Source organism: Panthera onca, chromosome B1, assembly GCF_046562875.1.
Source record: "Panthera onca isolate mPanOnc1 chromosome B1, mPanOnc1 haplotype 2, whole genome shotgun sequence".
Classification (NCBI taxonomy): Eukaryota; Metazoa; Chordata; class Mammalia; order Carnivora; family Felidae; genus Panthera; species Panthera onca.
Window position 1 is genome coordinate 130,660,769 of NC_138342.1, and position 27,043 is coordinate 130,687,811.

General features: G+C 42.1%; 1 protein-coding gene across 2 annotated transcripts in view; it reads left to right on the plus strand.

Annotated features, from left to right (window-relative positions):
- TRIM2 (tripartite motif containing 2) overlaps positions 1-27,043 on the plus strand; it is a 160,516-nt gene that overhangs the window by 13,102 nt on the left and 120,371 nt on the right. The window lies entirely within an intron of this gene.

A 27,043-nucleotide genomic window follows, 5' to 3' on the forward strand; every position in this document is an offset into this window, starting at 1 on the left:
TAAAACTATAGAGACTTTCTTTAGCATAACTCAAGATGTTGATTTTTCATTTTCTCAAATGAAACCAGTTTAATAGGCTTAAAGGTATAAAATAATGTCTTAAATTAGAAAGCATAGTGGTACATACACAGTAGTTGATTTAATTACACTGTTAAAAGGTCTTTGAAATAGTGTTGACTTTCCCGCTATAATCGAGCACTTATTTAAAATTCTTTTTTTAATAATTTTTATTTTTTTAAGTTATTTTTTTACTTTGAGAGAGAGAGAGCACATGAACAGGAGAGGGGCAGAGAGATGTGGGACAGAGAGAATCCCAAGCAGACTGCACCCCACCAGTGCAGAGCCCAAGGCCGGGCTCGAACTCACCAACCATGAGATCATGACCTGAGCCAAAATCAAGATTTGGATGCTTAACCGATTGAGCCACCCAGGTGCCCTAAAATTCTTTAAAAGATTTTCATTTTATATAAATTCCATAGTAGTGGAAGCAACTTGTTCTCTTCAAGAAATCAATCTATATTGAAGAGCAGAGAAGTTGCTATTCAGGATGCCTTTGGGACCAAAATTTCAGGCAGATTCTTGAAATATATTGTTGTGACCAGCATGCTTTAGAAAATGCAGACTCACACACCATGCTTTATAGATTGAACATATCTTGTTTGCTTTACTTAATTATCCTTACACTTGTTATTTGGGAGGCAAATCTTAGTTATTGGATTATATTAAAAAAAAAAACCTGTGTAATATGCCCTATGTTTGCATATATCTACCTTGATATATGAATTTTGATTTAATTTTACTTGACTGTTTGAGGTAGCATTTTTTTGCCTGTCCTTTTTCTGGTGTGATTCAAGTTTTATGAATGTATACAAATATATATGCCTATGTATAGAATATATAGGAGCATATATGTATTTATAGGATATTTTACTAAAAAAGATATCCCTAAACCACAGCATTGGTAAAGATTTTTATATTGATGATGGTTCCTTGTCATCCTTCATCATAACATTGACAAAAGCACCAACTTTGTGAAATGTTTTTCCAACCTTCCAGATAGTCTGTAATTGGAATGTATTTGAATTTTTGATTTCTGAATGTCTATGCCTGGCATCTATCCATGCCTAAATATGGTACATGTAAGCATGTACATTTCCCTCTATAGCACCATACTTAGCACGAGTGAGGGATGTGTCAGTCTATAATGGCATGCACACAGTCAGGCATATTCTAGCTTCATCTGCATCTACAAAACAGATGTGTCCTTGTGTGACTGCCCATGGAAGGATTAATGGCACCTGCAGCTGGGATATGTGGATGGTACATTTCAATCCACTGCATGGCAAAGAATATGCTGAAGTGAATGGCCTCATTGTTGGGGCTAACAGTGTTAGCCTTTTAATTAAAGGAGAAGAGGAAAGAGAAGGGGGAGCGGGAGGGGGGAGGGAGAGGGGTGGGTGAAGGGAGGGGGAGGGGCAAGGGGAGGAGGGGGAAGAGAAAGGGGAGGAGGAGGAATTTAGTAAATAAGGAAAGGGAGGCTTAGGAAAGGTAAGTGGCTTGCCCATGATCTTCTGGTTAGTACGGGGTGTGGCCATCTTTAGAACAGAGGCTGTCAGATTACAGATCAGCATATCCACTATCTGAGAAGGGACAAGAATTTCCCCCGTGCTCAAGTGACCAAATATAAGTAAGCCACCATAAATATTTACCCTGTATATATTTGACTTTGGATCATGTCTTATATAGTCTGTACCTCTCACAGTTCCTGCCACATTGCTTTTAACATAGCGAAGTTTCCATAAATATGCATTTAATTGAGTAACAGAAAAAAAGATGGTAATTCCTAGTTCAAGGTTTAAAGTCTGTGGATTCAGTGACTTTTAAAATATTTTTTTTCTTTTGGGAGATTTCAAAATTGCATAAGAGTAGAAAGAAGGGTATAAAATGTTTATAGCAGCACTCTCAACAATAGCCAAATTATGGAAAGAGCCTAAATGTCCATCAACTGATGAATGGATAAAGACATTGTGGTTTATATACACAATGGAGTACTACATGGCAATGAGAAAGAACGAAATATGACCCTTTGTAGCAACGTGGATGGAACTGGAGAGTGTGATGCTAAGTGAAATAAGCCATACAGAGAAAGACAGATACCATATGTTTTCACTCTTATGTGGATCCTGAGAAACTTAACAGAAACCCATGGAGGAGGGGAAGGAAAAAAAAAAAAAAAGAGGTTAGAGTGGGAGAGAGCCAAAGCATAAGAGACTGTTAAAAACTGAGAACAAACTGAGGGTTGATGGGGGGTGGGAGGGAGGGGGAGTGGGTGATGGGTATTGAGGAGGGCACGTTTTGGGATGAGCACCAAATATGGAAATATGGAAACCAATATGACAGTAAATTTCCAAATATGGAAACCAATTTGACAGTAAATTTCATATATTGAAAAAAAAAAAAAAAAAAGGGTATAATAAGTCTCCATGAATGCAAATCCAGTTATCAACCTTTTGCCAACTTTGTCCCTCCTCCTCAAAAATTATTGCTGTTTTGGTTTTTGCTAATATATTTTCAAGCAAATCCCAGATATGTCATTTCACCTGTAAATACTTCAGGATGGATAACTAACAGACAAGGACTTTTTTTTTTATTTTAATTTTTTATTTTTTAAAATTTACATCCAAATTAGTTAGCATATAGTGAAGCAATGATTTCAGGAGATTCCTTTTTTTTTTTTTTTTAATTTTTTTTTTAATGTTTATTTATTTTTGAGACAGACAGAGACAGAGCATGAATGGGGGAGGGGCAGAGAGAGAGGGAGACACAGAATCGGAAGCAGGCTCCAGGCTCTGAGTCATCAGCCCAGAGCCCGACTCGGGGCTCGAACTCACGAACCGTGAGATCGTGACCTGAGCTGAAGTCGGACGCTCAACCGACTGAGCCACCCAGGAGCCCCAGGAGTAGATTCCTTAGCGCCCCTTACCTATTTAGTCCATCCCCCCTCTCACAACCCCTCCAGTAACCCTCAGTTTGTTCTCCATATTTATGAGTCTCTTCTGTTTTGTCCCCCTCCCTGTTTTTACATTATTTTTGTTTCCCTTCCCTTATGTTCATGTGTTTTGTCTCTTAAAGTCCTCATGTGAGTGAAGTCATATGATTTTCAGACAAGGACTTTTTAAAACACCAAAAGCATAACCATCATAAAATCATCATACCTAACAACATTTTCAGTAATTTTTAAACATCATCTAATATCTCATCCATATTCAAGTTGACTGTCTCAAAGCCATCTTTTGATAGTTTGTGGAATCAGAATGGAAATTATGGGCACATTGCATTTGGTTTTTATGTTTCTTGTATTTTTTTCTCTATAGTCCCACCAGCCCCTGTTTTTTGAGTGAATATGGACTTCTCCTCCCCCTTCCCCTCCTCCTCTTTCTCACCCTCCTTCTCCTTCCCCTCCTCCTCCTCCTCCTTTTTCTTCAAGAAACCAGGGCATTTATCCATTACAGTGGTTTTTAACTGGTTCTGGGAACACTTCCAGGAGGGGGTTGATGATGCCCAATTTTCAGATTTCCATTCCTGATATGCTCTGGAACGGTGTCCATGCTGATAAGAAGATTCTGTGTTAGATCCTAACTGTTCCTTCAGTGCACAAATGTGTATTGACAGCCCGTGCTATGCCCACACTGCATCCAACCTGGGGATACGGCGGTATCCCAGTGCCCGTAATGGGATGAGTGATGAGTGATGAGTGGCCGTGAAACAGGGTGAGAACCATCAGGCTCAGAAGAGGGAGACAGTGCCCTTGAGTTGAGATGGTTTGAGAAGCAATGCGGATGTGACGTTTCAAGGCCTCAGGGGCAAAGGTCTGGAGTGGAGTGTTCCAGGAAGACAGTACTGCGGAAAGCCTAGAGGAGGAAGGAGCTCCGAGGCTCAGAGCAGGATTAACCAGTGCAGGGAGCTAGTAATGGGAGGGAGGAGGGCAACTCCCCAGGGGCTTGGGAGGAGAATGGGTTCTAACCTGAGCACGAATAACCCTTGACATGTGGTGGCCTCTGATGAAAGCAAGTTTAAAAAATACCCTGACCAGATGAAGGCATGGGGATGTGGCTAGAGTGGAGTGACGGCCTTCAGGTCTGGGTCTAGGGGCTGTAATCTCCCTCACATGGACCGAAACCCTCACCGTAGCCAGATTTAGGAGTTGAGGAGGAAGAGCTGGAAGGTCATGGAAAACAGAGCACTGATGTCTCCATTTGCAGATTCAAAGCCCTAAGAAATGCAGGTGACACATTCTCATGGTGGCCAGAACCAGAGGAGGGACAGAACCAGGAGTCCTACCAGCAGCCCATCCTGTTCGGGCTGGTGCTCCCACCTCCTGCTTTGCACTCTACCACACCTCTTCTCTCTACTTTCTGGCCCAAAGAAGCTTGCCTGGGAATCTCTTCCCACTTGGAACCAGTCTGCCATTAATAATCGCAGTGCACGCATTCCTAAGGTGCCGGGCTGCAGAGGGTGTGAAGTTCAAGGAGTTTGTCTTAGCAATGGCTCCATTCTCTTTCTTTCTCTTTCTCCTTGTACTTCTGGTGATTCTAAACCCATGCAACTGTAGTTTGGAGATGTGGCAACAATTACATGAAGACAGTGGCTTTCCCTGAAAGTGCAATCAACACATTTAACTTGACAGAAAACCTACCTTCCCACCCTGTCCCTTAGTCATTCCAGCTGGCTGTGAGACTCTGGGACCAGTCCTGAGACCCTAGTTGAATAGAGAGTTGAGGGATATAGGTATCTCCCAGGACAGATGGGATTATACTTAGGTCACCAGGCCCATCAAGGGTATCTGAAGGAACTGGTTCTTGCTAGCCCATGTTATCAGGCACACTCCCCTCCAGCAGGGTGATTGCCAGCCCCCCAACACTGGGATTCCTTAGTAACTATTTCCCGAGAACAAGATGATTATTTTAGTTATATGGTCACCTAGTCATCTTAATTTCATTAATAAAATAAACTGTTTCTTTTCATTATAAAATGCTTGTAATTGACTAATGCATATTGAATAAGCTCAGTGAAGTAGAGAGCTCTGCTGGACATCATAAATAGACTATCAGCAAACCTTGTTCTTGCCATAAAGGCAGATAAGATGCAAAGAAATTCTCAAGGACAAACAAATTGCATGTTCTAAGTCACCTTTACCAAATGTATTGCAAGATACTGGTGCCTACTGTATCTGAACAAAACTGTTTTAATGGCTGTTAACATTCAGGGGGGCCTGAATGATCCATGTTCCCACCTCTTTGTCAAGAGCCTGTGCAATTTTTTCTAGTGTATTGATTCTATCAGACCAGTTATTGGAAATGATGTGCACAATGGGCTATTCTCCACTCTTGACTACTGCATATAGGCGAGGATTCCTAACCCGGCAGTAACGATGGTCTCACTGTGGCTGGAAAGGGCGGGAGTCGTGGAAGCAGGGTTGAGGAGTAACGGGGAAAGGATGTTGTCCTAGGAAAACACACTGGGGGAAGCTGCTGCATTCCGGGGCCCAGCATCGAGCTTGACAGTAGGAGAATGGCGGATTCATGAATTTTAAAGAGAAAGGAGGAATAAGTGGCAATAAGCTAGAAATACCAGCACTGTGATTTATCTCTAATTTGGACTTTTCCTTTTTTTTTTTTTTAAGAGAAATTCTCCCTTAAAATTGATATCTGAGTCACGATAAATAAATGTATGATTCTGATTAGATCCTGGGCTGGAGAGAAGACATTATTGTGACAGTTGGCAAATATGAGCTATAGATGAGGGAGTAGTATTGTATCAATGATAAGATTTCTGAATCTGGTAGCTATGGTTGTGTGTCAGTTTTTGTCCTTTCCTAGTTCACTTTGAAGTCTTTAAGAGTTAAGGGGCATGATGTATGCAGTTCTCTCTGAAATTGTTAAAAATGGTGTAATAGGGGCTCCTGGGTGGCTCAGTCAGTTAGGTGTCCGACTTCAGCTCAGGTCATGATCTCGCAGTTGGTGAGTTCGAGCCCTGCGTCGGGCTCTGTGCTGACAGCTCAGAACCTGGAGCCCACTTGGGATTCTGTATCTCCCTCTGTCTCTGCCCCTCTCATGCTCATGCTCATGCTCATGCTCAGTCTCTGTCTCTCAATATGGTTGTATTGGTTAAGACTTAATTCAGCTGTGACAGAAAACCCACAATAGCTTATCAACAAGGAAATTTCTTACTCTCTTAGGTAGAAGGAATCCAGAGGTGAACAGTCCAGTTCATAAAGTTGTCAGGGTCTAGGGCTCCATTGCTTTTGTTATTTTGTGTATCCTTGTAACTGGCTTCCACCTCATGGTCTAAGAGGGCTGCTTCAGTACCAGCCATTTCCCACATTCTAGCCCAGCAGGAAGGGGAAAGGTTTGAAGAAAAGGGCAAGGGGGAGCCAAGGGGCCAGGTCAGCTGTGATAACACAAGGTTTCTCGGAAGTCATTGCTCAGTCTTTCCACGTGCATCTCATTGGTCAGAGTGTAGTTTTACGGCCACAGCTAACTGCAAGAGAGCCTAAGTAACAAAGCCCTTATTCTAGTGTTCCTGGGCCCACATACAAATCGGGGGATCCGGAATATGGAAGAAAGGGAGGAGGATGGTAAGCAAATAATTAACAGTCTCTACCAAATGAAGTCACCTTAAAGAAGACAGCTTCTGCCCAGCCAGCCTCCATAAACTTGTGACCCAAGGGCCCTGCTGGACTTTGGGCTGGTCCTATCTTGTGAATGCAGTTCAGTTAATGCAGCAGGTGATATTGGTAGGCTGTAGTTTTTATAGTCTGCTACCATTTTGAGCAGCCAAACTCTGTGGACTTGTGGAAGACCCACTTGGTAGCCACCAACTACTGGGCTTGTTGAGGATTAATCCCTCAAATGGCTTTGGTCTAAGAGAACAAACTTAAAGAAAAAAAAAAAAACAAGGATATTGTGAGTCAGAATAAAGGCTCTAGTGCCTTCTGGCTGCCTGCAGGCAGGAGGAAATAGGAAATAGGAGTAATATTTATTTTGCAGTTGATAGAGGGTGAAGAGGCCTATTTTGTGGGAAAGTTTGTTATGCTAACAAGCAGTTTTTCTAGTTCCTTGACATGTTGACTTTGAGGCAAGGGATAAGACAAAATGATTCCTGGTCAAACAAACTTGAGAATCATGCATTCTTAGATATTCACAATGCATGTTAATACATTAAAGGCTCTGAGGAGTTCTGCAGTAAGGAGGTCTGTTTCATTCAGAATTGTCCACTTTGTGTGTGTGTTTGTTTGTTTTGAGAGAGAGAGTGCAAGTGGGAGAGGGGCAGAGGAAGAGAGAGAGAGAGAGAGAGAGAGAGAGGGAGAAAATCTTCAGCAGGTTCCACGTCCAGTGAAGAATCAGGCACAGAGCTTGATCTAACTACCCTGAGAACATGACCTGAGCTGAAATCAAGAGTCGATCACTTAGCCAACTGAGCCAGCCAGGTGCCCCAGAATCCTCCAGTCTCAACTACAACTTTGCTTTTTCCTGGTGTCACTTATTTGCTTCTCTCTGTGTCAAGGTGTGCCTTTGAGTCATGAAGCTCATACTGATCTGCCTCTAGCTTCATTCTGAAATAGTGATTCTGGACTCTTCTCATTTATATTTCCCAGAAGGGGGACTTAAATCACCATTTAAGTGTAAGGACAAGGTTTTCTTCAGATAGCTGAATTTGGAAGCAAATGGAAGCCACTGTTCCATGGGGATAGGTGGATTGACCTAAGAGGTTTTTAAGGGATCTTTAGAAAGTCAACACCTTATTTGTGCGGTATCATGGCAAGTCTGGACCGAGTCACTGTACGTGTGTGCCTGGGTGCATGAGCGCCCCACAGCGCTCCAAGCAGGGACCTGGGTGCAGACAGCCAGCTGCTCTGTGTTTAGGATACCAGTTAGGAGGAAGACAACCGTTAACTATAATAGACTTCTGTTGCCAGATCTATATCGTTAACTGGGCAGACATCACAGCCCAAGACTTCTCTCCCAGACCACATCAAATTCTCCGAATACTAAAGTGAGTTTTATTTAAGCTGGTGAGATGAGGTCAGATATTGTCACTTTCCATTTGAAACCTGCTGTGGATAAAATGGATTTGCTTTGTCTTCAGAGGGCTGACTGATAAACATTATAATTTCGTCTCTGTGAAGCTAACTAAACAAGAATACTTTGTCCTCAATAAATTAACAGCCCCATTAACTCGGTGCATTTTTGGTACATTTGAAAAGAATTTTGCTATATCGTAACATAAGGTTTTCTTTTGTGAAGCTCATGGCACATTTCACATGCCATCTCATTAATTTTTGCCATACCCCTAGGAGGTGGATATTATTATTCTTACCAGGAAAATGGAGGCTCTAGACAGCCTCGGGTCATGCGGCTAATTGGAAGATGGCCAGAAACAGAGGCAAGAGCTCTCTGGGTCCCAAGTCTTAGCTGTCAGAGCACATGGCCTTTGAAAGGCAAGTTTTGAGTGTTGCAATATTGCCTAGGGGAAAAAAAAAAATCATCCTTTGGGAAAAATACTAACCACTCCTGCTAGCTCCATTAGGCATTCATTCATTCTGCAAATATTCATTCCTTCTGCAAATATATATCAAATGCCCGCTTGTATGAGGCATCGTCCTGAGTACTGGAAATGCCCTTGCCCTCAAAGAGATATACCTATGTACTTGTCCCAAGTGTCACATAGAGCCCTCTGGTAAGGGCTAAGGAAGAGGACCTCAGGACGTTGAGCATGTACAATTGTAATAATAATGATAATAAGAGCTAACTGCTACATGATGAGCCTTGCGCTGTTCTAAGTACTAACTAACAGGGCACTTGGCTGACTCAGTCAGAAATGCATGCGACTCTTGATCTTGGGGCGTGAGCTCAAGCCCCATGTTGGGTGTATAGATTACTAAAAAAAGAAAATAAATAAATAAACTTTAAAAAATTTACTAACTTATGTATTCTCATAACAACTCTTTGAGGTGGCTACCATTATTAATCCATTTTACAGATGAGGAAATTGAAGCCCAGAGTGGTTCAATGACATGCCCAGGTCAAACAGAATAGGTGGGATCCCTACCAGGCAGTTAGCACTAACCATTAAGAATAATGACTCTCTAGAAAACCTCTAAAAGGCAGGAGAAGGAAAAGAGATGGTTCTGGGGGCCCTACGGACTCTGATCACAAGTGTCTAGCTCAGGGAGTGACTCTAGCACACAAGGTACTGACTGTGTGGTGGCCCGATTCTGAGCCAGGCTGAGACAGCCATTTGAACAGGACGAGGGCTCGCTGACCTCCTCACCCCTAGTGGACACATTAGGCAGACTTATCCCAAAGACTTTCCAGACTGTAAGAGGCTCGTGGCCCCACACCCTGCCCTGCCACTTCCCATTCTGAAGATAGCTCTGGCCTTCAACCTTCCCTCATCTGCCAAGGATAAAGATGTATGGAGTATGGGTCCAGGATGCAGAAGGTAGGGAGTAGCAGTGACGAGTCCTCATTTTGACTCAATCCCAATATCGCCATATACAAGGGCTGGAGGTGGCAGATGGGGTGTCATGCTTACCTGAGGCTGTCTGATGCCCCTGCTGGCTCCCTGCCCTCCTCTTAGCCCAGCTCATGTCTCCCTTCCTCTCCCCAGGTGACGCTGGGCTCCCTGTGCCACGGAGAGTGCTGCACAGGAGTCAGAAGATGTGGGTTAACGCTCTCCAGAAATTTTTCTGGCATCTCCTTCCTACCCTGAGGTCCTGGCAATGGAGAGCTTTTTTTTTTTTTTTTTTTTTAATGTTTTTATTTATTTTTGAGAGAGAGAGACAGAGTGACAGAGCGTGAACTGGGGAGGGACAGAGAGAGAGGGAGACACAGAATCCGAAGCAGGCTCCAGGCTCCAAGCTGTCACTTCAGAGCCCGATGTGGGGCTCGAACCCATGAACCACGAGATTATGACCTGAACTGAAGTTGGACACTCAACCGACTGAGCCACCTGGGAACCCCCCACCTTTTTTTTTTTTTTTTTTTTTTTTTAACGTGGAGCGCTTTTCTTTTAGAAATGGATGTACTCTAGAAAATGGTGTGACCGAATCCTAATTAGCAGACCGGATCCTAATTAGCAGACTGAATCCTAATTAACAGCTTTGCTTCATCCTCACCGCTGACGTTTTCTGCATCCTTGAAGGGAAAGCAAGGAAAGGGCTGAGTGAGGCTCCCTTACCCACCTCAGTCCACTGGGGGCTCAGAGCAGCCCATTTTACAGGTGGGGAGACTGAGGCCCTCGCAGAGAAATAAGTCACTGAAGAAGAGGAAGCAGCTCTTTGGTTCAGGATCCGAAGTGAAGCCAGAGGGGCGAAGCACTAAGAAGGTGTTCCTCCTGAGGTCATAGGCAGATGCCATTGGATCTGCAGACACCAGGTGTTTCTTGAGATCATAAAACTGAGAAAGAGCAAGTGAAGAGATTGGAGTCCCTGAGTACTCAGGTTCAGGCCCCAGTCTGGCACTTCTCAGCTGTGTGACCAAGGGTAGTATGTGTCTGAGACCCGGTTTTCTTATCCATACATTGTATGCACCCCAGAGGACTGTTACGAGGATTAAGGGAGCTGAAACATGAAAAATAAAAGCAGTGAGCCCAGCACCTGCCATGCAGCAGGCACCCACCCACTCAGGGTTAGTGTTATGGAACGAGGGTTCATTTTCAGTATTTGAGGTTCAATAAAGAATGGTTCATTTTACGATTCTGTGGATTTCTCCCCAAATGCACTGGGTGTTTCACAGTAATTTAACCCCTGAGTTAAATTATAAACATTGTTATTGTCCTCCAGCCCTATTGGCCTCTTTTTGCTCCTCATTCTCAAAAAGTGCTTCCCTACCTCAGGGCTGGTTCTTCCCTCTGCATAGGGTGCTTCCCTCCCACCTCCTCCAGATGCCTTTCGTGTCCCCTGGTACCTTCTGTGGCATCACCCTCGTTCTTCCTTCAGAGCTGTTGTCCCAGCCCATGATCTTATTTATCGTCTTATTTGCCCAGGGAGCTTATTCACTGCTATATCTCTAGCACTTAGCATAGTACCTGGAACATAATAAAGATTTGATAAATGAATGAATGAATGAATGAATGATTGATTGAATGAACAAACGAACAAACAAATGACCAGATAGATGACAAGGTTGGCTCTTGATGTCTGGCCCCAAAGCCTGAGCCTCACCACATGGTGCTATCACAGATTACAGTTGCTCCAGGGCCTTTTCTGCCCTTGCTGGTACAGAGCCACCTTGCTGTCCCCTGAACACACAGCCTTTGTGGTCTGTACCACCACTGGTACACAGCATAGGCTGCTTCTCACCCCTCAGACCTGCCTTTATGATTGAACGATTGCATTATTTCACAGTCCATGACAAGACACTGTTGCCCCAGCCGGATGATAAATGTTCATCGAGGGTGTGTGTTGGGTGAAGTGGAAGAAAGAGACATCTGCTGAGGGTGTGTATGAGGGGTGGCAGAGGGCTGTAGCAGAGGCTGGAACAGTGTCTGAGGCCACAGCTTTGCACATAGGGTTCTGTGGAACAGAGCTATACCCAAGCGGTGGGGCAGGACTGTCCAGAGGACTATGGAGGAAGGCAGAAGGAGGCTGTGGGATCAGGGCCAGATCTGAGTTTATGACAGTGTGGCAGACTCAGTCAGGAGAGAAGCCCTGGAGTGCAGGGGCTTTGCCTTTGGATAAGAAAGGGCCAAGGGCACCCGAAAAAGAAAAGAAGGTCAGAGATTAGTGAGAAGCAAAAACACATCAAGCAAAGATTAGGCTCCCTGGCAGGTGCTTATCAGATGATCGTAAGGAACTTTCTCGGATCTGTGCTGTGGTTCCAGCTCCACCTCTTAGATTGGTCTTCCCCTGGGCAAGCTTCTTAAGTCTTCTGAGTTTCACGTTCCTCATGCGTAAAATGGGGATAACGGTTGCCAAGCTTACAAAGATTAAATGGGAGAGTCAGGGTAAAGCATGGAGTGCTACCCAACAAGGTAATGTCTGTAACAAGGGCAAGCCGAGTCGAATGGTGATGAGCTTCCCGAACAGAATGGAGGAACCAAGGGCCTTTTACCTTGGCCAGGGATTCTCGCTCATGGAGGAGAGAGCGTGTGATTTAATCTGCTTAGGTTGCCTTAACAAAATACTACAGCCTAGGTGACTTAAACAACAGAAATTTATTTTCCCACAGCTCTAGAGGCTGGAAGTTTGAGATCAGGGTGCCAGTGTGGTCCTGTTGGATCAGGACCCCACCTTTATGACCTCATTTAGCCTTAATTACTTCCTGTAGTGGCCCCATTTCCAAGTATAGTCACACTGGGCTTAGGATTTCAACATATGAATGGGGGGAGGCCCAAATATTCAGTCCATAGGAGAAGACAAGGAGTCACTTGAGTGACAAGAAGTCCTCTGCACACTTTGAGGAGAGCCTGTTCTCTCCAACTCTGGCCAGAGTGGGCTTTTGATCGCAGGTGTAAGGATGGATGAGTTCAGCCTTGCTCACCTGTGATTGGCCTTGTGGTGATATTCCACTGTGTGCACAGCAAAGATCGGCTCTTTAGAAATCAGGACATGCTGCTTTTATCCTGTCCTCAGGAAGTGGAGTCGGGGCTCTCAGATAGGATAAACCTCATCAGAAGCACAGACTCGGCTGCCATCCTTCATGCCTGGTGACGCATTTCCATCCAGAGCATCCATCTGCACCTGTCATTTTCTCTGTGGTGGGGAATGCCATTCCTTCTTTTTGGAGTGCAGTAGTGTCCTCTTCCATCCAAATACCATTCCCCAACCAGGCATTCTTTTAATTGTCTTAATTAATTTTTTCCCAGTTTTATTGGGAAATAATTGACATACATCACTGTATAAGTTGAAGGTATACAGCACGACCGTTTGATTTACATACACTGTGGAATGATACCACAGTAGGTTCAGCCAACATCCACCTTCTCAGATAGATACAATAAAAAGAAAAAAGTAAGGGGAAAAAATGTTTTCCCTTGGGATAAGAAGGATCTACTCTCTTCACTTTCCTACGTATCATACAGCAGTGTAAGCTAACTCATCATGTTGTACATTACATCCCTAGTAGTTATGTATCTTCTAAATGGAAGTTTGTACCTTTTGACCCCTTTCCTCCAATTCCTCCTCCCCCTGTCCCCACCTCTGGTAACCACAAATACGGTTCTTTTTTCTATGAGTTTGGTTGTTTTTTAGATTGTGTGAGGTCATATAGGATTAAGTGAGATCATATAGGATTTGCCTTTCTCTTTTCTACGTATTTCACTTGGCACCATGTCCTCAAGGTCCATCCATGTTAGCACAACTGTCAGGACTTCCTCGTTCTTTATGGGTGAATATTTCATTGTCTATATGTACCATGACTTTTTTAGCTACTCATCCATTGATGGACACTTAGGTTGTTTCCATGTCTTAGCTATTGTAAAGAGTGTTGCTGTGAATATGGGGGTACACGTACCTTTTCAACTTCGTGTTTTCCTTACCTTTGGATATATGCCCAAAGTAGAATTGCTGGATCATATGGCAGTTCTATCTTTGAGGATCCTTCATACTTTTTCCATAGTGGCTATACCCTAGCCAGGCATTCTTTTTATCTTAATTAATTAACTAATTAATTAATTTTTAGCCAGGCATTCTCCATGTTCCCTTGGCAGCATTGTTCCACAGTGATTTGCCCTCTGTGTCCATTTTTGATACCTACATTCTTCCTATGCATTTATTGAATGCATTTATGAATTATAAAACAAACGGGTGAACCCATGGGTCTTTTTTATTGAAGTGCAGTTGGCATATAACATCATATTATTTTCAGGTGTGCAACATAACGATCTGGTATTTTTAGACACTGAAGTGATCACCACAGCACGCTGACTTACTATCTTTTTTTTTTTTTTTTAACGTTTATTTATTTTTGAGACAGAGAGAGACAGAGCATGAACGGGGGAGGGTCAGAGAGAGAGGAAGACACAGAATCCGAAACAGGCTCCAGGCTCTGAGCCATCAGCACAGAGCCCAACGCGGGGCTTGAACTCACGAACCGCGAGATCATGACCTGAGCCGAAGTCCGACGCTTAACCGACTGAGCCACCCAGGCGCCCCTCTATCTTTTGACTGTAATTACCTGAGAGCAGAATTTATTCTTTCTTTCCACAAAAACTTTCTGGCCAAAAGCATATCCAGTATGGTTAGTTCCTTCCATGACAGGCTCCTCATCAAAACAGCTCTTCACTTAGTATATAAATTTGGAAATCTCAGGAATATTTTTGTTTTCACCGCATTGGCTTTTTACTCCAAGTTTCCTCAGTTCCAACCTCACTTACAGAAAGCAGAAAAGAACATCAGTCTTAGAGGTTTTCACCTCCCCGGGTTGATAGTACTCCGCCTCCTCAGTGTAACTCTGTAGATCTTGAGCCATCAAGGGTCCTGCCGGGCAGTCATTTTCTGGGGTCTGTCCCTTTCATGTTCGCTCCGACGTTCACACGTGTAAACATCTGAGAAGCTGTGCCTTTGTGTTTGTAAAGAGGCAGCCTCGCTGAAGAGTTGGTTAGCCAATTACATTTACTGTGCTTCTGCTTTGTCCCCAGCACCATATGCAGTGGGGACGATCCTGGGATGAGTTATGCCAGTCGCGGGGAATACGCTTCCACTCTCAGGGAGCTCAGACAGGGGTTGGGACATAGGACATAGACACAGGAAATTACATAAGGAGAACCACAGAAGCAGAAGAGGATTTCATGCTTCCCGTGGGCCTGTTAACCTTGACCCGGGCTTATCCCTCACTGAGGAGGCGCTTGGTAAGAAAGATTGGGTTCAATTAGTAGCTAAGTGGGAGTAGTGAACGAAGCAGGCTGCACTTGTACAGACAGCTGTTATTAAAATGGACCATCCCCTAGCTCGCAGTGGTGGGGGGCTGAGGAAATTGATAGACAAGTGGTGCTCAAGCAGGGGTGACTTTGTCCCCCATGGGACACCTGGCAATGTCTGGAGACACTTTTGGCAGTCACAATGATGGAGGGGGAAGAGGTGCTTCTGGCTTCTTGTGGGTAGAGGCCAGGGATGCCGATAAGCATTCGACAATGCACAGCATAACGCCTCACAAGAATTATCCGGCCCAAAATGTTAATGGTGCTGAGACTGAAAAAGCCAGTGAGAGCCTGAGGGTGAGTCCAGAGTCTGGTCTGGGTGGTGGGAACTGGGTCACTTCACTTCATTGGGTCATGGTTTACTTATCTATGACGTAATAAGCTCTTAGGTTACATTTGGCTCTAACAATTCTGTGATTCAGTGAAGCTAACAAACTGGAGATTAAAGATGAGATGTGACTATCTTCAGAATTTTGTGCGTTTTTAAAAAACAGAAGAGATATGGAGAGTTTTAAGAGACTTTCTAGGAACTACTGCTTAAACCTCAGGTGAATCTTTAAAAATTGGAGCCATTTCATCTTCATAAAACCTGTAAAAGAAACTGGAAGGGCCTTGTTCTCATGCTTTGTTGCTAAGGAAGGAATTCTTTTGGGGGCTCAAGGGACAGCCCAGAGCAGAATCTTCTAGAATTACACAGAACCTAAGATGCCAGCCGGGCGCACCTGAGGTCTGCTTTTCAAGTATTGTCTCAGCTGCCAAGTTCCTGAAAGGGGAGGAACAGCTTTCCCTGGCCTGGGCCATTCTTCCACGTCCTCTGACTGGATTAAAGCCGCACTGTGTCTACTACTTGTCTTCTTCATATCAAAAGAGCCTGTTCGTCCAGACCTTGAGAATTGACCAGAAGGGAAAGAATGAGAAAACAACTTTTGCCTATTCAGGGAAGCTGGACTAAAGATAGCACAAATTGTCAAAGTTGCCTGTAGATTAGTAACATTACATTTATTGGTACTTTCCAGAAAAAGCAATAGATTCAAATAAGATCCCTTTGTCACAAAATAGTATAAAGGCTTTTTTTTGTACTTAAATTTTTTTTTCCCATATCAAAAATTCAAATGGTGCTCGTAAAACATGCTGTTTGTGAAGAGAAAATTCTATATGAAGATAACTCTAATTGAGGATCTATTACCATGCCACAGATTTGATAAATTTGAATTTCAGAATGTTTGAGCAATATTTTCATGAAAGTATCAGAATTTATTTGTAGGTATTTACCCTCAAAAATCATAAAAATGTAATTAGAATTCTAAAACTGAATGCTTTCTGTACCAATGTAAACAGGGACCCCAAAAGTCAAGAAAAATTAGTAGATGTCGTCTACACTCAGGAGTCAAAGTGAGTTAAGTCCACTGTGAAGGACTTACTGAGGGGGCAGCCAGTGACTTTCGTGACCCTAGGCCCATCACCTAATTAAGGCTTTCTCTGGATCTTTGGAGGGGTTGTCAGTGTGTGAGCTTCCGGTCCCACCCCACCCCATGGTGGAGGGAGGGGGTGCTTCCTCCCCACCTGAAACCAAGTGACAAAGGATGAGCTTGACACTCATCCCAAAGGTCGTGAGAGCATAAGGACGGGTTTGAGAACAGAGAGAGGAAGGCTGCATTGCTGGTCACTGCTGCCCCCAGTGGTGGGGGCAAGAATGCAGTTTTCCTGTGTGCCAAGCCCACCTTTCCTGAGGGTCCACTGAGGAGTCATTTCTAGAGGGCCTTGCCAGGAGGGCTGTGTGGAAGAGTGACTGAGCCTTGACGAAGGTAGAGTCTGTGTGAGGTACACCCTGCATGATAAAGCCCTGAGGCTCAATGTCAGCTGGAGAAATGTCAGCCACATCTTGGGAATTTCATCTGGGGTTCACCACAGAGCAATCTCCAAGACCCCATAAAAGCTCTCCAGGAGACTGAGCACCAGCTTCAGGCATCGGCCAAGTCCCAGGTGTACGAATGTCCTATTATGTCTGTACCCAAAGACTATGGCCATCTTTTCCTAGTTCTCCCTCCTTAGGCCAAACCTGGAAAGTCAGAAACATAAACCATGGGAGGAAGAAGTAGAGCTCAGAAGAAAGAACAAAATCCAACCTTCCCTCATAGCTCCACTTTGGGTTTCCAGGGTGAAAGCATAAAAGAACTTGGGGAAGGAGAAGCTCTAAATAAAAGTAGGAGGTTAGAGTTATTATTATATTGGAAGGGGTATTTTTTTTTTTTTAATTTTAGAGAGAGAATGAGAGAGACAGATGGCTTCATTCACTCAGTGTAAAGTTTCTGAGACCTGTCCACGTTGTGTGTATCAGCAGTTTGCTCCTTTCTATTCCTGAATAGTGCTGTATTAAATGGGTATATTGTAGTTTATTGTCCATTCACCTATTGATGGACATTTGGGTTTTCTTTTTTTTTTTCCAGTTGTGGACTATTTTTTTTAATTTTTATTTTATTTTATTTTATTTTATTTATTTTTTTATTTTAAAAAATTTTTTATTTTTTATTTTTTATTTTTTTATTATTTTTATTTATTTTATTTTATTTTTTATTTATTTTTTTATTTATTATATTTTTATTTTTATTTTATTTTATTTATTATTTATTTTATTTTTATTTTTATTTATTTTTATTATTTTTTAATTTATTTTATTTTTATATTTTATTTTTTATTTTTATTAAAAAAAATTTTTTTAATGTTTATTTATTTTTGAGAGAGAGAGAGAGACCCAGAGTGTGAGTGAGGGAGGGTCAGAGAGAGAGGGAGACACAGAATCCAAAGCAGGCTCCAGACTCTGAGCTGTCAGCATAGAGCCCAATGCGGGGCTCGAACCCACGAACCGTGAGTTTATGACCTGAGCCGAAGTCAGACACCTAACTGACTGAGCCACCCACGCACCCCATTTTTTAATGAGACATTCAAATTAATGAAATGAGATTGTTTCTAGTATTGAAAGTGCTCAGAAGACTTGATTACCTAAGAGTAACTGAAAAAGTTACTGGGGAAGTGCCTGAGATTCCATCCAAAGGCAGAGAAAGGCCAGCCCCCCTTGGGCCACTCCAGAAAAGGAGAAAACCCTGTGAATTGGAAAGCCATTGGGCAGAATTCTAGGAAGATGTTAGGTAAGCTTCTTATTTTTTGGATTTTTTTTATTAGAGAGAGAGTGAGTGGGTGAGAAGGGGAGACGGGCAGAGTGGGGGAGAGAGAGAGAGAGAGAAAGAGAATCTTAAACAGGCTCCACACTCATCGTGGAGCTCAATGCAAGGTTCAATCCCATGACCCTGGAATCATAACCTGATCCGAAATCATGAGTGGGACACTCAAATGACTGAGCCACCCAGGTGCCCCAGTTTTTATTTTTTTTAACAACTGGTTTGCTTGATGATGACATAGTTTTAGAAACAAGTCAAAGGGACAACAAGGTTAAAAATTACAGGTGGGGAATTTTTCTTTCATATTCCTCTTCCTTTCAATAATTTCAGGATCTAGGAGTCAAACAATCTACACTCTTTAACAGGGCTTCCTATAAGGAAGCTCTGGTTTTGTTTTGTTTTTTTTAAGTTTATTTATTTATTTTGAGAGAGTGTGAACAGGGGAGGGGCAGAAAGAGAGGGAGAGAGAGGATCCCAAGAGGCTCTACTCTGTCAGTGCAGAGCCCAATGTTGGGCTCGAACTCATGAACCATGAGATCATGACCTGAGCTGAAATCAAGAGTTGGATGCTTAACCAACTGAGCCACCCAGGTGCCCCTGGTTTTGTTTTTTACAAACATCTGTAAAGTCATCATGCTACAGGTTAAGCCTATTTTCTTCCAGTTTGTTCTCAGAGGAAAGGAACCTATAAGCATCTCTTCTTCAAAGTAAATAATTGCTTGCTCAGTTCCTAAAATATCTCCTCTGGGTGTATTTTCTGATTCTTTTACTATCTTGATTGCTCTCTGCTAAGCCTCTCAGCATTCTGCAAATCCCCTTTTGAAAGCTAAGCTTGGATCTAAGTGGCCAGTCTCTCAGTGAAGCCCTGAGGGCAACGAAGGTGATTCTTAGTGCCTGCTTCTCCCCAAGCATCCCAGCATCATGATGATTGTCTAAACAAAGTAGGATGAGGCCAACTCATTTCATTTGGATTCCACTATAACCAGCATTGTATATGTATTTTAAAAAGTGTTAAGGCTGTAAATTCACAGCCAGAGTATCCATCTCTAGACATTTTGAGTGAAAAACAACAACAACAACAACAAAACATACATCAAGGTCAAGGGATTCTAACTGAAAATAGCATTAGTGAAATTAATGAAAGTTCAACATAGTATGTCCATCCACAGTCAGCCAATCTACAATAGCCCCTGAGCAGCAGGCAGCAGGGGCCTCTGGGCCTTTGCACTCATTGTTTCTACCCCCAAGGAAGAAACTTGTTCTTTCCCCAGATGGGCCTATGGCACATTCCCTGAGAGTATTCAGGTCTGTTCTCAGAGGGTGCCTTCAGCAAGGCCTTTCCTGATCACCCTGATTGCAACTCTTTAACTCAGCTCAGCCCACTTAGACCCATTCATGGAAATTCCCAATCCTGCTTTTATTTTTTTTTTTTTATTTTTTTTTTAAGTTTATTTATTTTTCAGACAGAGAGAGACAGAGCATGAACGGGGGAGGGTCAGAGAGAGAGGGAGACACAGAATCGGAAGCAGGCTCCAGGCTCCAAGCTGTCAGCACAGAGCCCAACGCGGGGCTCAAACTCACGGACCGCGAGATCGTGACCTGAGCTGCAGTCGGCCGCTTAACTGACTGAGCCACCCAGGCACCCCCCAATCCTGCTTTTAAACTACTCTGTATTTCCCCATGGCACTTAACAGACATGGTCTGTACTTGGAATTGTTAATTTCTGTAATTTCTACCTAGTAGAATATAATTTGTGTATGTTATGTTCACTGCTTTGTTCCCCCATTTTGAGAAGAGTTCCTGGCACAGAGAAATCCTCAATAAATAATGTTCAAATGAATAAATCTATGAGTACGAATAGAATTCTTTGTGGTGAGAAAGAGTACTTGAACGTTTATGTGTATCTATTTTATGGAACACATATATAATGCTTACTATGATATTTAATTTAATCTTCATGACAGTTCTATGAAGCAGGACTGTTGCCCTCAACTGTGGATGAAGAAATAGAGGGACAGTGCTAAATCACAGCTGGTATGTGGCAGCCTGTTCCAAAGTCTGTGCTCTCAAACACTACCATGCTGCCTCCCTTAATTAAATAACTGGAATATATTTGGCAGAAGCCTAGGATTGAACAGATTTGGGCTGGGGCCAACCATACAGTGATTTCTGGGCAAGGTGAATGGAGCATGGACAGTGGAGAAGACACAATGGGTCACCTCCAAGTACAGGAGAGTAGAAGGTAGAGACTCCAAAGAGACAAAGGAAAATGAGGGACATGGAAGTGAGATTAGAGATGTGGGGGACCCAGGAGAAGCGCAGGCACTGGGAGAGGCTGACAAGAAGCCTGAAGGAACTGACTTAGGCTTCAACTAGTGCCCCACAGGGATTCTTAACTCCAGCTTGGGATTCAGGAGCAGAGGGCCAACATTGGGCCAATGGATTCCAGCAAATGAGGGCTGGGAAAAGAAGGATGGGTATGGGCCTAAGCCTAGGAGAGGACTTTGGAGGTGAGGTGGGGAGGCCATAAAGGAGGAAAGAAAGAGGAAAATCTAGATTCTGAGAAGTTATCATTCATGTGCTCTCACCTCTCCCCTAATCTTGGAATATCAAATCAATTTATTGATTAAAACTCCTTTAAGAAGTAAGTGGATGAACAAATTGTGGTATGTCCATGTAATGAAACACGGCTCAGCAATAAAAAAGAATGAACTAGTGATATGCCCCAAACATGGATGAATCTTTTAAAAATATGGAATAGGGGCGCCTGGGTGGCTCAGTCGGTTGGGCGTCCAACTTCAGCTCAGGTCATGATCTTGCGGTCCGTGAGTTCCAGCCCCGCGTCGGGCTCTGTGCTGACAACTCAGAGCCTGGAGCCTGTTTCGGATGCTGTGTCTCCCTCTCTCTGACCCTCCCCCGTTCATGCTGTGTCTCTCTCTGTCTCAAAAATAAATAAACGTTAAAAATATGGAATAAAAGAACCTGCTATGGTCTGAATGTTTGTGTACCACACCCCTCCCCCCATATATATATGTTCAAATCCTGATGCCCAAAGTGATGGTATTAGGAGGTGGGGCCTTTGTAGGTGATTAGGTCATGAGGATAGAGCCCTTATGAGTGAGATTAGTGCTCTTATAAAAGAGACCCAAGAGAGCTCCCTTGGCCCTTCCATGTAAGGACCCATTGAGAAGTCTACAACCTGGAAGGGTGCCCTCACTTATGCTAGCCCACTGATCTTGGACTTCCAGCCTCCAGAACTGTAAGAAATAAATTTCTGTTGTTTATATGTTACTCAGTGTGGTATTTTGTTATAACATCATGAACGGACTAAGACAGAAGCCAAATAAAAAGTATATTCTGTATGATTCCACTTACATAAAATTCTAGACAAGCAAATTAAGAGAAAGGGTCCTAATCCAGGATGATCTCATTTTAAGACCCTTACCTTAATTACATCTGCAAAGACCTTTATTCCAAATAAGGTCATGTTTTGAGGTTCTAGGTGGACATCTGTTCTGGGGGCCACAATTCAATCTACTGCAAGCCCCAAGAAACCTCCAGGGCCAGAGACTCTGGTTTCCTCATGCAGGAAGGGGAAACAGGAGTCCTGGGATCAATTCTGAACTAGGTTTTCAGCAAATCCCTTCACGGTCTTCACCAACTAATTGAAAACTTGTGGTGTTGAAGCCTGTCATGGTTTAGCTCCATAAGCTGGGTGATGGGCAAATGAGCCCAATACCATTGCTTGGGCCACTATATAAGTAAGTTTATTGCTCTTACAGCCTAACTTTGGGCATCATTTTGCAAATGTGGGCCATCCGTCATATAGGGACAGAGCAAAAGACTATAGGAGGCTTGTAAAAATCCATAGGCTTAGTCAGAAAAAGGGAAGAACATTTATGCTGATGTTTGGTTAGCAGAGTCCACTTCACGGCTCAAATTCTTGTGACAGTTGACTTTAAGCCTTACCATCACTGCACTGCTTTTCTCAGGGAGGTACAAAGAAATCATATAGAATAACAAACATGGAGCATCCATATAATTATTTATAAATTTCCTCATCTACAAAGAATGAATGCATTTGAAGATAATGGAAGTTTAATGGGATGTGTTTAGAACTTTTCATTTCTTTAACAGGTTGTGAGCAGACCTAAGAGTGATTTTTATCCATAATTTTTAATGCATTGAGGAACAGCTAAGCAGAGCAAAATCAAAAACCTTGTCAAAGTCAAGAAAGATTGTACTTTTCATTCTTTCTATCTACAAAGTCCTTCAGTGTCATTGATGGTTAAATTTTCGGTTTCCCGTCTTTATGAAGCTATATTGCCCAGGCATCCCTTTCATTCCCTTAAAAAAGAAAGTAAAGGATGTTTAAAATATGTAATTTAGGTCTTGAAGTTAGTTATTTCTAGAATCATCTGAGAAGCCTTCAGGGGTCTGACCATTCATCTATATACTATCCAAGCAGCTTCTGTTGTGATTTCACCCAATTCCATTAACCATATTAATACATGACCTCTTAGCATGAGAATCTAGTATTATGTGGATATCGCTTCTTAAAAAGTATCAGCAGACAATTAAATATTTTTCCTTCAGTATAGTGTTTTGTATGTTGGCAAATCAGGGGCTTGATAATGAGTGCACTGTGGGATGTTGAAGTAGGTCAGTTAATTGGGGCTTCAGCTCTTTTGAAGGGTGGGTGAGCTCTGCTTATGGGAAATTGAAGCTTCAGGTTGCCAAGAGGTGGGTGACTAAGAGGTAGCTGTGGCAGATCAAGGGCAACATTTTAATTGGATGATGGGCATTCTCAAAGGGCATGTAGCAATTTTCTGAATTGCATAATCTAATGGTTTGAAATTTAGAAAGTAGTGATGTCATCTCCCCAACTTTTAAAAGAATGTCCATCTCCCTCTGTAATTATTTTGGGTATTATTTTTAATAATAGCAATAGACCAATGCCAGAGAATATGATGGTCAGAGATGTGTGGAACAGCTTTGTCAGAGTTTCAGTCCTATGTCTTGATGCATTTTCTTGATGATTCCTGGAAAAGTCTTTTATGTTTTCAAAGCCTCCTCATCCTCCTGTTCTCAGTTCATTTCCTGTTCCAACTTTCCAAGAGATTTACCTGTGTGTAAATGAACTGAGTTTAAATATAGTCCTTCCCCAATTACAACTTGTGAATCTCTCTCCTCCTTATTGGATTTTAACAAAATTTATGATGAAAGAAATAGTAAACTCACTAAGAATGTCAAACATATTCTGCAGGTCATCACATTCAGAGTTTATAGAGAATAGAATTTTGTCTACTGATACTGTGGAGAGGTAGAGAATTTGAGATCTACTCAGAAGATTAATCTGGGATCGGTTTCTTTTTTTTTAATTAAAAAAAATTTTTTTTTAATTAAAAAAAAATTTTTTAAATTTTATTTCTTATTTTTAAAATTTACATCCAAATTAGTTAGCATATAGTGAAACAATGATTTCAAGAGTAGATTCCTTAATGTCCCTTACCCATTTAGCTCATCCCCCCTCCCACAACCCCTCCAGCAACCCTCAGTTTGTTCTCCATATTTATGATGGGATCGGTTTCTTAAGTTTTGTGTATGGCATAGTAGAAAGAACCCTGGATTAGGAGTTCAGACACCTGAATCCTGGCCCTGGTTTTGCTACTATTTTGCCACATAACTCTGGAATGTCATTTAATTTTGCAGGGCATCAGATTTCTCTTCTGAAAAATGAGGGTGTCTGGTCAGGTTACTTAGAAAAATCTCTAAAGTTCCATGGTTGTTTTCTGAAAATGAAACTTTCTGAGTTAAGTCTGACAACTGGTTTTGTTTTTTTCCTCTGGTTTGTGTCTTTATCTCACTAGATAAAGAGCCTAACCGCTCTTTTTGACATCAAAAATGCTTCTTAATAGGGGCGCCTGGGTGGCTCAGTCAGTTAAGCATCTGACTCTTGATTTCGGCACTGGGAGGTCATGATCTCCCAGTCTGTGAGTTCAAGCCCCGCACTGGGCTCTGTGCTGACAGTGTGGAGCCTGTTTGGGATTCTCTCTCTCCCTCTCTCTCTCTGCCCCTCCTCTACTCACACTTTCTGTCTCTCAAAATAAATAAAAATCAACTAAAAAAGTGCTTCCTAACAAGTTTTAGTCATTCATTCATTCATTCATTTGCATTGGAAAACATCTTTTTCCCAACAGATTCAGTCCTCCACACACCTCTGCTCATGGTGGAAGAGAAGGGACCTGGCTTCATTGCTTACAGGCTGGGTGACTTTGGAAAGTTAATTAAACTCTCTGCTTCTGTTTCTGTAACAATAAAATAGGAATAATAATTCCTACCACGACCCCTCCAGGTGGTTTTGAATAGTAAATCAAGCAAGAGATGAGCTGGCATGCAGCGGCCATTCACCAAACATGAATTTGCTCACTCTGCTTACCACCGTCCTTCCCCATCAGATGGTCCTGCTCTTTCACACCTTTGATAGAGAAGGTGCAAGTGGGTCTCCTGGCACCCAGCTGCCCCACAGTATCTGGGGCTTCACAGATCCTGAACAATGCATAAATATTAAATGAATGAATGAATGGATTGAATAAATCTTAAAAAAATAAAACCTTTAGTAAACTTATGGGATGCCTTTATAAGGAAGGATCCTGTTGAACCCAGAAGCTTAAAAAATGAAAAACGACAAAATTAACCATTTTAAAGTGAATAATTCAGTTGTACATAGTACATTCACAATGTTATACAAACACTACCTCTATTTAGTTCCAGAATAAAGCCTGCATCCATTAAACAGCTTCTCCCTATTCCCACTGCTGCCCCCGCCCCTCCATCAATCCCCAGCAACCACCGATCTGCCTGTTGGCTCTAAGGATTTATCTATTCTGGATTTTTCATATAAATGGAATCATATAATATGCGACCTTATACATCTGGTTTTTTTCACTCAGCAAAAATTTCTTGCAGTTCATCTGTGTTGTGGTAGATATCGGTGCTGTGCTCCTTTCTCTGGCTGAGTATTATTCCACTGCAAGTGTGTACCAAGGTTTGTTTATCTGTTAACCTGTTGATGAACATTTAGGTTGTTTCCGCCTTTTGGCTATTGTAAATAATGCCACTATAAACATGAGTGGACGTGTCATTGTTTGAGTAATTTCAATCCTTTTCAATCTTTTTTTTTCAACCCTGTTTTGGGTCCTTTTGGGTATATTCCCAGGAGTGGAATTGCTGGGTCGTATGGTAATCCTACAGTTTACCTTTTGAACACCTGTGGTGCTCTCCATATCTGCTGAACCATTTTACATCCCCACTAGCAATATATGGGAGTTCTACTTTTGCCTCATCCTTTTTAACACTTTTTCTTTTTCCTTTTTTTTATACCTATCCCAGTGGTTGTGTTTTGGCTTGCATTTCCCTAATGACTAATGATACTGAATATCTATCTTTTCACATGCTTGTTGGCCATTTGTATATCATTTTTAGAGAAATGTCTATTCAAGACCTTTGTCTATTTAAAAAGTTTTTTTTAATCTTTTTGTTGTTGAGTCATAAGAGTTCTTTATATATTCTTGATACTAGACCCTTCTCAGATGTATGATTTGCAGATATGTCTTCCTACTTGATAGGTTGCCTTTCACTTTCTTGATAATGTCTTTTGATATAAAAAAGTTTTTAATTTCAATGAAGTCCAACTTATCTATTTTTTCTTTTGCTCTTCATGCTTTTAGTGAACAGAGCCTAGAGGGTTTTTTTTTGTTTTTGTTTTTGTTTTTGTTTTTTATGACAGGATCTTAATGCTTTAGAGGAAAACAAGACCTTTTCCAGAAGGTAACCGGTACTTTAAAGTCAAGAGCCATGTGAGTACAGATCCAACAGCTCCTTTGGAATCATTAGAAGAGAAGAATCAGAAGCAGCTTCGTACACTATTTGGAAGAACCACGAGAGGACTCTTACTTTAATATTAATTCAGTATCAGTGGCAGAATCATAAATATTTTTAAACTAACATAGACTAGAAAGGACAGTGCCTTTTGATTATTATTTTTATGGTTGAAATCAGAAGGGCTTAATACAGAGTTTGTGGAAAATAAGTATATTTCAACATTTTTCTGTTTCTTTGCTAGTTCATTTTGATAGCTACTATGCTTCCCTATATAAATAATGAGACCGTTCCAAATGGTAATGACTGTACTTTTCTCAAAGTTTGTATGGCTATAATTTATGTAATGCCACAAATCAAGCAAATAGCTCTTAACTTTATTTTTACGTCAGTGTATTATTTAGAAATCATATGAAGAAAAAAAGCCACTGTTTATTTTCTTGTTCTTGGTTATTATCATAGGGTATTGAAAGGTTCAGCAGGCATAGTATTGCTTTAAGAGCAGAATTTAGAGGGGCGCCTAGGTGGCTCAGTTAAGCATCTAACAGCAGAATTTAGAGGGGTGCCTAGGTGGCTCAGTTAAGCATCTGACTTCAGCTCAGGTCAAGATCTCACAGTTTATGGGTTGGAACCCTGAGTCGGGCTCTGTGCTGACAGCTCAGAGCCTGGAGCCTGCTTCAGATTCTATGTCTCCCCCTCTCTCTCTCTGCCCCTTCCCCACTCATGCTCTGTCTTTCTCTCTCTCAAAAATAAACGTTAAAAAAAAAAAAAGCAGAATTTAGTTAAGATCCAGAGAGAGAAAAAAGCCATAGCTATCCTGCCTTCTTCTTCCAAATACACTGAACTAACTTCTGCTTTGTTTGCATATGATTAACTGAGCACTTAAGAAATGACTGTGAGCCGTTTATATTTGGGGATTAAAATGAGCCTATTTCTCTGGATTCTTGAAGACCTACCACTCAAATGCAACATTTTCTCTGTAGAGGTAACGAATGCTTCTTATCAGACACTTGGTTCAACAAAATAAGTATATCGTAAATTCACCTTCCTGGGACTTTGTTCTT